At 48.7% G+C, this 7,682-nt stretch overlaps 1 pseudogene; it reads left to right on the forward strand.

Moving 5' to 3' along the window:
* The first annotated feature begins 2,434 nt into the window (after window positions 1-2,434).
* LOC121560567 lies at window positions 2,435-7,406 on the forward strand (annotated as a pseudogene).
* Window positions 7,407-7,682: the final 276 nt, after the last annotated feature.

Genomic DNA, 7,682 nt, shown 5'->3' on the forward strand with positions numbered 1-7,682 from the left:
AGTCGAGGACAATGCTGGAAACCCAAGATAACCATTTCCTCGACAAGTGAATATATGTCATCTGCTCTTCGGCTTGCTGACAATTGAACATCTCCGCACGTGTTTCATTCTGACAGTCTGTCAACTTGTAGACTTGCGGTACAACATTTTGGGTTTTCGTGAAATCACAAGGTATGCCTAGGCTCGCAGGGATCCCCATCATGGCGTGTTGTTTGGGGCCAACAGAAAAGCCTTGAAATATCCAGGCGACTGTCTTCATCAGAAGTGTCTGTTCCTCATCTGAGAGATCTGTCATGTGGACACCGCTACACACGGATGAGATGTCGCATGGCATTTGCCGATATTTTGTCCGATAATATGTCAACAAATGGTCTCGGACGTGGCTGTGACGAACGTCCATGTCCCACATGTCGTAGTACAAAGCACAAGTACAAGACTCGCTGTCGTCGAACCCGGTCAACGTTGCAGCACAGGGACACCATCCCACAGCTTGACGGTGTATCTTCTGCACATGGTGGTCCCGGTGTGTCACCATGATGTGTGACACTGCACCGTGGTAAAACCACAAGAGCAGAGCCTGTCCTACGACCCGAACGAGCCACAGCTCATACCTCAACAGACTATATTTGGGTTCGACAAATAGTCTCACCTCCAGTTTGTTGTTGGGCATGACCGAGAGGCTTTTCACCGTGTAGCCGAGCAGTATGGGTATGTTGTTCACTACTCGATTGAACGCAGAATAGATGTCGTTGAAGTTGATGGTGCTCAGATTCAGTCGAGTCGACCCTCCGACGATGCCCAGACCGATCACGGTGGCGACGACGGTGGTGGTGGTGGTGGTGGTGGTGGTGGTGGTGGTATTGTCGGTAGTAGTAGTTACGTGACTGGAGTCCGACGTGTGTATGTCAAACACTGCAGTGATGCAGCAAGAATCCCCCTTGACGTTTTCTGTGTTCTGGAAAGTCGACATAGCTTCGATGGATGGATGTTGTTTGTCTGTGAGACACGAACCTGTTATATTGTGGATTCAATGACCACTCCCATAAAAATAATAAATTATATTATATTCATTTATTTATTTATTTTCGGGGGTTAATGTTAGAGCCTAGGTGTTAGCGCGAGTGGCTCGCTGTATATCTCCTCCCGCTGTCCTGTCCTGTCCTGTCCTGTCCTGTCCTGTCCGGGTCAAAAGGACCCAGGCTACGTGTTAGAGCCTAGGTGTTAGAGCGAGTGGTGGCTGTATATCTCCTCCTGCTGTCCTGACCGGGTCAAAAAGACCCAGGCTACGTGTTAGAGCCTAGGTGTTAGAGCAACTCGCTCTATGTCTCCACCTGCTGTCCTGACCGGGTCAAAAAGACCCAGGCTACGTGTCAGTGCCTATGTGTTTGAGCTAGTGGCTGTATAACCCCTAGCGTTGTCCTGTCCTGTCCTGTCCTGTCCGGGTCAAAAGGACCCAGGCTACGTGTTAGAGCCTAGGTGTTTGAGCGAGTGGCTGTATATCCCCTCCCGCTGTCCTGACCGGGTCAAAAAGACCCAGGCTACGTGTTAGAGCCTAGGTGTTAGAGCAACTCGCTCTATGTCTCCACCTGCTGTCCTGACCGGGTCAAAACGACCCAGGTTACATGTCAGAGTGTTAGAGCGAGTTGCTGTATAACCCCTAGCGTTGTCCTGTCCTGTCCTGTCCTGTCCTGTCTGGGTCAAAACGACCCAGGCTACACGTTAGAGGCATAAGCTCTGAGCCAGAGGTACTAGGTAAGCCGTAAACAAACACCAACACCAACACCAACACCAATAACTACTACTACTACTACTACTACTACTACTACTACTACTACTACTACTACTACTACTACTACTACTACTACTACTACTACTACTACTACTACTACTACTACTACTACTACTACTACTACTACTACTACTACTACTACTACTACTACTACTACTACTACTACTACTACTACTACTACTACTACTAATATTGCCTCCGTGGCATGTCCGGACACGTGCCGAAGAGAGAGGTCTTGGGGACTTCCCCAGCCTGGGTGCCGAAGCTATTATGAGTGCTGTGCGATTCACGGCCAAACAGGTCCTAGAACAGATATTGTCCAATGACTCTGACTGCGATGAGGAAGCGGACGAGGAAGCGTCCGAAGAAGAAGACGGGGAGGAATACAACCCAGAGGACGAGGAGACCACAGAGGACGACGACGACGACGACTACGACGCCGCAGCCGCCGACGCCGCCGATGACGAGGACGATGTCCAAGTAGAAGAAGGTCAAGGCGTAGAAGACGAACGAGACGATGACGACGACGACGACGACGCGACCAACAAGAAGAAGAAGAACAACAAGGGGAAGAACAAGGGGAAGGTGAAAGTGAGCGAGGAGAGCGAGGAGACCTCCGCCGCTTCGCAGCCGCAGCAGCCGCCGCCGCCGCAGCATCAGCCCCAGAACACAACACGATATCCCTCGAGTGGAAAGAGAGACATTCGTGTCGAGAAACGGCCAAATCCAATGGTGCTCGGTGCCCTGTGACAACAATCGGGGCGTCGGAGGGGCCGCGGCAGCGGCAAATAGTAACAGGCCGGTTGCTGAGGTGCCGGAGGACATGAGGCCCGGGCCTACTAGGCAGGCCGTAGGCCAAGCCCGCGACATCCTCTCCACGTTCCGCTTGTTTTTCACACCCGAGATAGAAGACATCATCCTGGAGATGACCAATCTGGAGGGCGTTCGAAAATACGGAGCCCGAGGCGACGGCGACGACGGCGACGACGACCACCGCCGCCACTACGCCGACGACCACGAAAACCACGAAAACCACGAAGACCGTGACCGCGGCGGCGGCGGCGGCCGCTGGAAAGCGATGGACTCCACAGACCTGAGAGCCTACGTAGGGCTGCTCATCCTAGCCGGCGTGTACAGGTCCCGAGGCGAAGCGGCCTCTAGTCTCTGGGACGCCGAGAGCGGAAGGACCATTTTCCGCGCAACCATGCCGCTCAAAGTCTTTCACGCTTACTCGAGACTCCTTCGCTTCGACGACCGTCAGACCAGAGCCGAGAGACGCGCAGCAGGCGGCGGTGACAAACTTGCGGCCGTGAGAGAGGTCTGGGACAAGTGGGTCGAGAGGCTGCCGCTCCTCTACAACCCCGGGCCCGACGTGACGGTGGACGAGCAACTGGTCCCTTTCAGAGGTGTGCCGGGGCCAACAACACCGTACAAGAGCACAACAACAACACTGAACACAACACTGAACACAACACAACACAACACAACACGCTAAAGCTAATCTCTTGTCTTTCCTCTCCTCTCTCTCTCTCTCTCTCTCTCTCTGTCTCTCTCTCTCGCTCTGGCTCTCTCTCTCCTCCAGGCCGATGTCCTTTCCGCCAGTATATCCCAAGCAAGCCGGCCAAATACGGCATCAAGACATGGGTGGCCTGCGACTCCAAATCCAGCTACGCCTGGAAGATGCAGGTCTACACCGGCAAGGCCACATGCGGAGGCCCCGAGAAGAACCAGGGGATGAGGGTCGTGCTCGATTTGACGCAGGGACTCAGGGGTCACAACGTCACCTGCGACAATTTCTTCACCTCATACGAGCTCGCGCGCCAGCTCCTGACCAGGAACGTCACCGTGGTCGGCACAGTCAGAAAGAACAAGCCAGAGCTCCCGCAGGCGCTGCTCGCCTCAAAGGACAGGCTCCTCTTCTCCTCCAAGTTCGCCTTCACGTCCACCACCGCTCTAGTGTCCTACCTGGCAAAGAAAAACAAGAACGTCTTACTCCTGAGCACGCTGCACACCGAGGCTCACGTTAGCCGTCGCCAGGACAAGAAGCCGGCCATCGTCCTAGACTACAACAGCAACAAGGGAGGTGTGGACAACCTAGACAAGGTGATTGGAACCTACAGCTGCAGGAGGGATGACCGCGCGCTGGCCCCTGGTCATCTTCCACAACATCCTTGACGTGTCCTCTTACAACGCTTTTGTCATATGGCGAGAGCTCAACCCCACTTGGATGCCTGGCAAGCGAAACAAGAGGAGGGTGTTCCTCGAGCAGCTGGGAAAGGCACTAGTGACTCCGTTCATACAAAGAAGGGCCCGTCTCCCTCGCACCGAAGCCTCTGCGGCGCTCGTCAAAGCTGTTCAGAGGGCTACGTATCGTGATCAGCCCCGGCGGGATCACGCCCCGCAGCACCGGACCACGCAGCACCACCGGCCCAAGCACCCAACCCCGCACAACCCAGTAAGAGGAAGAGGTGTCAGGTCTGCCCCACAAAGAAGGACTGTAAAACACACACGGTGTGCACCAGGTGTAACAAATACATCTGCAAAGGCTGCTCGCACCCATACTGTCCCACATGTTCCAACTGGGCCTTTAGTGAGAGGGGGACAGTTCGACCCGGAGGGCACGGCGTGTGTACAGAATACCAGGACAACGGGAGGGTTATCTTTAATATGATTTGAGTCTATTTGATAATGTTGTGTATTGAATAAAGTATTAAAGTTTTGAAGGGTTGATATTGCTATTGCGTAAGTGAACCGAGGTTATAATTATGTTTGTATTTTTCAGAGAACTTTGGAGCAGCCTTTCGCTGCTCTTAGGTTTAATGTTAGTTCGTGTCCCTTACATATGTTAGGTTTCGTTTTTTTTGTCTACCCAAAGCAAAAGAGCTGGTATTCAGGTAAAAGAGTTGGGCCTGCCTTGGCAGGTGGACTAGTTACATTTTCTTTGTTATATGTTTATCTTATTTTGTCACAGAGACCTTCAGGGCTGGCTGTCTTTTGGAGGGGCTACTTTGGTTATAGAGTAGCAGCAAGTCTTATGATTCATGTGTGTGCTTTTGTATGCTAATTAACACAAAGTGTGTTATCATCTTTCAGAGTGTTTCATGTCCAGTGTGCCATCTTACAACGAGTGTGAATATACTTTTATAAAAAATATGCATGATATTCTCCTGGAAGAGTTTTACATGCAAGGCTTGAGCCTTGGATACTTGGTATTATTTATTGCCCTGCGGCTAATTCATTGTGTGTGCCCACTTGTTAGAGGAGGGGGTCGCAGTTTCGGAGCGACCCACTAGGTGTCATCCTCCGACAACCTTAGGCACCTCCTCACTCACAGTCTGGACTAATCATCATCCTATTGGTGTCACCTGTGTCTATCTGTTCAAATGTGTATTTATGCCTTCACTTCCCTGTGTTCCCTTGCTCAGTTTACTCTGCTAGTTTCTCTATGTCCAGCAGTACTACTCAGTGTCTGATCGGAGACCTATGTACAGGTACTTGAGATGTGTTCTCCCTGTTTCGAGATTTGTTTGAGTGTTAGGTAGTATTTTGTATTTTGGCTGTCAGCCGATTTTGGAGACTTATTTGCTCCACCTTTCTTTTATCGTGATAAGTCCGTTATTTAGTATTTTGGCTTCGGAACCACCAGAAAGATCCTTGTTTCACCATCTCTTCCTACTGCCTACTGTATATCCTGCACTGCACCTGGGTCACACCTCCCCCCACCCTTACACCCTCTAAGCTGTAGTTCCAGCCAGTTAGTCTGTTCAAGTTGTGGTGACCGGTCTTATGAATTGTATTTATTGCCTCTTATCTGTAATAAATCTTGGCACTTTGGTTAACTCTGTTTGTCATTTACAGTGGGGAAAAAAAGTATTTAGTCAGCCACCAATTGAGCAAGTTCTCCCACTTAAAAAGATGAGAGAGGCCTGTAATTTTCATCATAGGTACACGTCAACTATGACAGACAAAATGAGGAAAAAAAATCCAGAAAATCACATTGTAGGATTTTTTATGAATTTATTTGCAAATTTTGGTGGAAAATAAGTATTTGGTCACCTACAAACAAGCAAGATTTCTGGCTCTCACAGACCTGTAACTTCTTCTTTAAGAGGCTCCTCTGTTCTCCACTCATTACCTGTATTAATGGCACCTGTTTGAACTTGTTATCAGTATAAAAGACACCTGTCCACAACCTCAAACAGTCACACTCCAAACTCCACTATGGCCAAGACCAAAGAGCTGTCAAAGGACACCAGAAACAAAATTGTAGACCTGCACCAGGCTGGGAAGACTGAATCTGCAATAGGTAAGCAGCTTGGTTTGAAGAAATCAACTCTGGGAGTATGGATGATTTTCAAGTACATATGTTGTAGAATTAAACACCTATATGCCTTAAAATGTTTATGGATTGAGAACCAGTTGAAGGGTTAATACAGAGCAGAGACATTTATGTGTTTTTCATAAACTCCCTGCAGCTGGTCTGGGTATGTCAATGACATGTGATGGTTGTGTGGAGATTGGAGTAACAATGGACCTAGTGTTATCATTTGTTTTGCTTATGACCCTATGACTTGACACATGGCCACATGCACATAATCTCAAGGGCCAGGTAGGATGGTAAATGATAAATGCCTTAATGTACGTGTATTATTTGTAAATAAAGGGTCTGCAACCATATAATGAGATTAGGGAAAGGGTCTGCTACCAATATAATGAGATTAGGGAAGAGGCTTCCTATGGAAAAGCGCCCATGACCTTTTGGAGTAAATTACAGGTGACATCTGGACGTTGAAAGATAAGGGTAGAGTGGCACTAAAATAAGTTAATCATTTGCCCTAAGGGGAGGGACTGTATATGCTATGTAACATGATTATGCATTTGTGTGTATAAAAGGGAGCTCTAAGCCAAAGAGAGACAGTTGTTGCTCCATGGAGCAAGCTCGGCTTTGTTATGCAAATAATAAAAGTCTAAATTCACAAGTTCCAGTCTCTTGAGAAATATTTTTAAGTTGACTACTTTTTGAGTCAAATATTTCTACGACATAATTGGCGAGCTTTGCCAGGAGTTGAAAAATAGGGACCAGAGACGGTATACATTTGCAGTTGTGAAACGGCTTGGATTGACCATACAAACAAAAGCGGCCGCTTTTAACAGGTAAGCCAAGTTCTTACTTATATAGTATAACGTTTGTGTGGTCCGATCCGGGGCTCGGCAACATCTAAAGAAATACCAAAGTAGGTCTCTCCAAATTTAAGAACCAGAACATTAGAGGCTAGGAGCTTTTGAATTTAAGAATACATGTCGATGTCACTCTGTTGTTTGTCTGAACCGTCTGTTCAATTCATTTGATTCATTTGATTCATTTGATTCATTTGATTCATTTGATTCATCTTGCTGATCGCTCTGTCTGGGTCATTTCGACACGGGCGGCTGTCCAGCTGGTTGAGCGATCAGACAATAACATGTTAAAAAGACCTACAGATACCGCTCTAGACGTGTAGTGGAAGTGAATCGTCTTGAGGACTGCTTAGGTAGGCGAAATCCTGTTCAATAACGCTCTTTCTCTGTGTCGTGAAAGTGTATCAGAGAAAGAGGGCCGAATTTACAGGTCGCTTAGGAAAGCGTAGTAGAAGTCCAGGTGTGTAGAGGAAGTGTAACACCTGGGCTAAATAGATAGAAATCCTGTGGATACCGCTTTGGAGAGCTAAAATTAGCACTCCAGAGGTCTGAACGGGCAGGTGGCTAGCTAAATTTGGGACCTACGGTACCGCTCTAATGAGGAATTCATTGTTCGAGGTCTGCTCGGGTAGGTAGGGCATCATCCTGTGTTGTGGTGATGCCAAAATTAGGTAGGGTCGATCAGGTAAAAAAGTTAGGTCATCCGGCGTAGGTG

Source organism: Coregonus clupeaformis, chromosome 7 (genome assembly GCF_020615455.1).
Source record: "Coregonus clupeaformis isolate EN_2021a chromosome 7, ASM2061545v1, whole genome shotgun sequence".
Taxonomy (NCBI): Eukaryota; Metazoa; Chordata; class Actinopteri; order Salmoniformes; family Salmonidae; genus Coregonus; species Coregonus clupeaformis.